General features: G+C 43.9%; 1 pseudogene; it reads right to left on the bottom strand.

Moving 5' to 3' along the window:
• Positions 1-577: 577 nt before the first annotated feature.
• On the bottom strand, positions 578-2,234 carry LOC144297809 (scm-like with four MBT domains protein 1 pseudogene; annotated as a pseudogene).
• Between the last annotated feature and the right edge of the window lie 2,706 nt (positions 2,235-4,940).

A 4,940-nucleotide genomic window follows, 5' to 3' on the forward strand; every position in this document is an offset into this window, starting at 1 on the left:
TTTTGTATATTTTTGTACTGGAGTTCAACTGGGTGACAGGCACTGAGAGGGACACTTGATGGGATGAGCACTGGGTGTTTTTTTTCATCCCCAAAATGAACTGTTTTAATTTTAAAAAAGCTTAAAAACACAATGACAATGAAGCACTGATATGCCTTAGCACTGATGTCCCAAATCAGTGCTGACTTAAAGCTATGTCCATTCTTTCCAAGAAAGAAAAAGTAGAGAACAAAGTTCAGTCTACAATGGTAAGGAACAGAACAGAAAGGAAACAACCATAAGGATGCTTTCCAGCAGCCTAGATTATTCTTCGTTTTCAGGCCACACCACTGGAAATGCTATTCTTCTTACAGGAGTCTTTTCTTCACAACCTTTTTTTTTTTTTTTTTTTTAAACTGCAATCTGCTGACCAAGAGATGCCCACATTTCCACTGGCAGAAGAGCCGCTTCTGCGTAGTTTTTGCTTCCTCAGTGTGGGTCCTCCTTCCCTGAAAGTGCACAGAGAGCAAGCCCACCTCTGTTGGGCCCAGAGCCCCAGGGATGTTTCAGCTCCACTGGTAGAGCAGGGAGAAGGATTTGCTTCATTTGTGCTTCAAAGACACAGCTCACTTTGGTTGTCCTTCTCAGTTGGCAAACTGCTCATAGAAAGCAAACTTGATTCTATGTGGTGGCAGAGTTTGATGGCAGGGCCCAATTTTAAGTCCATGCACTCTTGAACAGTGGGAAGGGTAAGGGGCAACAGGGCCTGCCCGTCAATTTCCTGGTCTAGAAATATTCTCGCTAAAGGCGCACAGTCAGTGGATCTGATGAACCGGACAACATCCACCACACTCCACTTCAGGGAGTTACTGTCCAGGTGAAGCCTCTCAGCAACTTCAATTCTTATTTCCTTTGGTGAAGGAGGTTTATTCTCATCATCAGAAAATGAGAAAGTGCGAAGCCCTCTTTTTCTCCATTGTCTGTCTGGAGGCAGTGATGCAGAGATCTCACTTTGGGTAGGCGAGGAAGAGCATGACTTCTCTGACATTTCTGACTCTTCCTGTAGCTCGTCCTGTTGCTCAGATGTACTGTCCTCACTGAGGGAATCATCATCTCCTTCATCTGGGTCCTCCTCATCTTCACCTCCACTTCCCTGGGGCGAGCCTGCTGGGGTGTTATCAACAGATGCAGAGGAGCGTTTCTTCTTATGGACAAAAACATTTTTCCGCCTCTTCCTCCTCTTACTGGCTTTTTTCAGGGCACATGCTAAGTTGCTATGCCCACCAGGTGGCCTCCCAATTCTTTTATTTTTCTTCTTTCCATAATAGTGTGTATATTTGGTCTTTGTAAGCACAGAGCAGTTCTCAGAACATTTGTCCAGAACCATCCGTGGGCCAAAGAGATTCGGACAGCACTCCAGCTTGATGCAGGTTTGCCGGCAGAACTCAGTCACCCCATCTGCCATCTTCACTACCTCAACAGTAGCCCGGTAACTCTTTCCTTTGTTTTTGGCTTTTAGGACCTTCCCATATCCATGCCATACGGAGTCTTTGTCCAGCTGCAACTCTTGAAGGACACGACTGGGTTTATAGGCTTCATTGATAAGTAAAGTGAGGACCTCTCTGAGGACCAGAACACAGCTCCCAGGTGCTACACACTGAGGCAGCTCAGCGATTCTTCCTTTGTTAAGATATGGCCCTGAGAAGCAACGGTGGTTGAAGTATATCTTTGGACAGCAATATTTTCCATTAATCATAACTGAGTCTGTGGAGTTCAGCTCCTGATTCTTCAGGCCCTCATGGACAGTCCTGGAGGATGGTATTTGTTTTTCTGGTTGAACCACTGCAATTTTCCTCTGTTTGTGTACTCGTGCTCGGCGAGGGGCACTGAGGGGATGGCCATTGGTTTCACACCAGTCCAAAGGAAATATATCCATGGATTCCACACTCAATACATTCAGGTATGGGCTTCTTTGAACCCTCCAGCTGGAGCCACAGGTAGGAGCCTCTCACTGCAGTAATAGTGGTAACACACACTTCTTCAGGGAGAAGAGGGTTCACTGCTTCAAGCTTCATATTCTCCTTATATTCATGCTCAGAAATGGATGGAGGGAAGCACCTCTGGGGAGCAGCTTCAGCACCACACTGTTTGAAGTAGTTGGCTCAATCAAAGTCCTGGCCCAGGTAGCCAGGAGGGGGGCTGATGTGTAAACCATTCTTTAGACTCCACTGCACAGGGAAAATAGGGTAATCTGCTGGCAAATTGAAGGAGACTTTTTGACTGAGATTGGGAGAAGTGAGTTTTACAAGTACACTGGTATAACATTGAAATTTGCCTCTTCTCTCTGTTAAAATGCCAAGGTTTTCTTGCATTGTTAGTCTACTCTTGATAAGAGATTGTGAACAGAGAAGAAAAGACATTTTTTTTTCTTTGCTTGCCCGGAACAACAAGGTTTTTATATTCATTTTTATTCAGTCTTTACCTAAGTATGAGAGTGAAAACTTCTCAATATTAAAAGAGCGACATTTTGGTACAACTCTATAAACTCCTGTAGAATCTCCTAGGACCACCTTGCCAAAATAGATACTGAAGTTTTCAGTTTTGTAAGGATCCATGATCCTTTGTAGGTACCTGCCTTGAAACCTTCTGAAATGTTGGTTGTTTGGTTGGTTGGTTAGGCTGGCTGGCTGTTCAGTTGTTCATTCATTCATTCACTCATTCATTTTCAACAGATTCCCAGAAAGTAAAACCCTAAATAGAGTCTCTTGACTAGTTAATGTAGTTTACCTGCTATGTGAAGTCACAAGAGAAGCATTGTCAAACAAATAATGATAAGCCTTCGTAGATTATATTGCATGCATGAATGCTGTTGCTGTTCCAAAAATTAAATGAAATTCCAAAGTTGTAACATGTCCTGGTACAGTGCCATCACTGGACATTCGAATTGTTAAAATGCTGTGTGTTACAAAAAAAATCAGTTTCTTATCGACTGCATTATAATGAACTCTCATTGGGTCTATAAACAATTCCATTTGTTACTGCCCTGTCATTTGCAGGTGTTGTTCTGATGCTCTTGCAAAAATATGGTCCAGTTTCAAGAAGATTCACGACAAGGGCTTTTGACAAATACCAGTCTCTGGTCACTCTGAGATCATAAAACTAAAGTGTGAATTGTCAGAATGAATGAAAAAGCTGCATTTAAACAGAACAAAAAGAAACAACATAGAATTGAATGAGTTAAGGGCAATGATGACTGTTTTAATGACTCTTGTTCAAAACATTGTTGATCCCCTCATGTTTGCTCCTCCCGATTGAAGGAAACTTGTCTCTAGAGACACCTATAACTTACAAAAATTTTGTGAAAATGTTGTTTTGTAAAGAAATTAAAATATTTATCTTTTCCTCCTACGTGTAGCCCTCCAGAGTTCAGAAACTCTCAGTGAGTATTCCTTCTTTTAAGGCAATTGTAAATCATCTTTGTAGGTTGGGTGGGAATCTGTTCTCATTGTAACCAGATACAGTTGGAAGGATTGATTGTATTACCAAGGCCTTCACTAGAATGGCATCTGTTTTTCTTTTGTTTCGTGCACCCCCGCCCCCCAGGTTTTGTTTTTTTAAAGTAATCTCTACTCCCAATGTAGGGCTCGAACTCACAATCTTGAGGCCAAAAGTCATGCTCTCTATTGTCAGAGCAGGCCAGGTGCCCCTGGAATCTCATCCTTAGACACATGCATAGACTCAGGATCAGATAGATTTAAGAAACTCAGATCAACTTTCTGGAGCCAATCAACCCCCTTGGAAAATGTTGGCCTGATACCTTCCTTCCAGAGGGCCCCACAGCCTGAGCAGATGAGTCAAGAGTGCCACCTCCTGGGAGATGAAAGCAGGAGTCAGATGCTTAAGGGAACTGAGCCTCCCAGGTGCCCCTGGTGCTTTGAAATGCTGTAGTTCTTCCTTCTTGCCTTGCCTTACAGGGATGACGTCAGTGACCACATCTGTCTACCTGGAGAGAAAGAATATATTCCAGATTGCTGAACCCTGGTTTTCTACACTGCAGATGACAGGACCCCCTCCAACCTTACTCTGAGCCAAGGAAAGGGGGTCTTGTTTTGTTTTTAAGTTGTGGTTAAAAATAGGGGATCCCTGGGTGGTTCAGCGATTTAGCAAATGCCTTCAGCCCAGGGCATGATCCTGGAGTCCCAGGATTGGGTCCCCTGTCAGTCTCCCTGCATGGAGCCTGCTTCTCCCTCTACCTGTGTTTCTGCCTCTCTTTCTTTCTCTCTGTGTCTCTCATGAATAAATAAATAAAATCTTAAAAAAAATAGACATCACCTATGTTGGGCTGGTGAGACTGGGGAGCAACCTCCCAATAAGGCCTCCTTGCTGCCCTACCATAACTTAGCCCACAAAGACCTGTAACCCTTTCCCTAATTGGAATGCCACCCTGTACACCATCTTCCCGCTGAAAACTCTTTATAGACCCCTCTGCGGTTTGCCTGGGCAGGACTTCCCTGACTCAAGCTCCTCTGAGTCATGGAACCTCGCCTGGGGCGCTCCCCATTAAAGCATGCTCAAACCTACTGCTTGGCTCTGCCATTTTTAATTTCTCTGCCGTTCATTTGGGAAAAACCTAACAACCTACAATGGAGTATTTTGGCCATTTCTAAGCCTAGAGTTCAGCAGTATTAGGTACGTTCACATCCTCCTCACCACATTATCTTTCCATTCCATTCCATTCTTTTAATTTTAATTTTTATATTATTATAAATTTTATCTCCTTATTCATGAGAGACACAGAGGGAGAGAGGCAGAGACACAGGCAGAGGGAGAAGCAGGCTCCCCGCAGGGAACCTGATGCGGGACTCAATCCTAGGACCCCGGGATGATACCCCAGTGGAACGAAAGCAGACTCTCAACCACTGAGCCACCCAGGCACTCCATACATAGTTAATTTTTTAAAA

Source organism: Canis aureus, chromosome 26 (assembly GCF_053574225.1).
Source record: "Canis aureus isolate CA01 chromosome 26, VMU_Caureus_v.1.0, whole genome shotgun sequence".
Taxonomy (NCBI): Eukaryota; Metazoa; Chordata; class Mammalia; order Carnivora; family Canidae; genus Canis; species Canis aureus.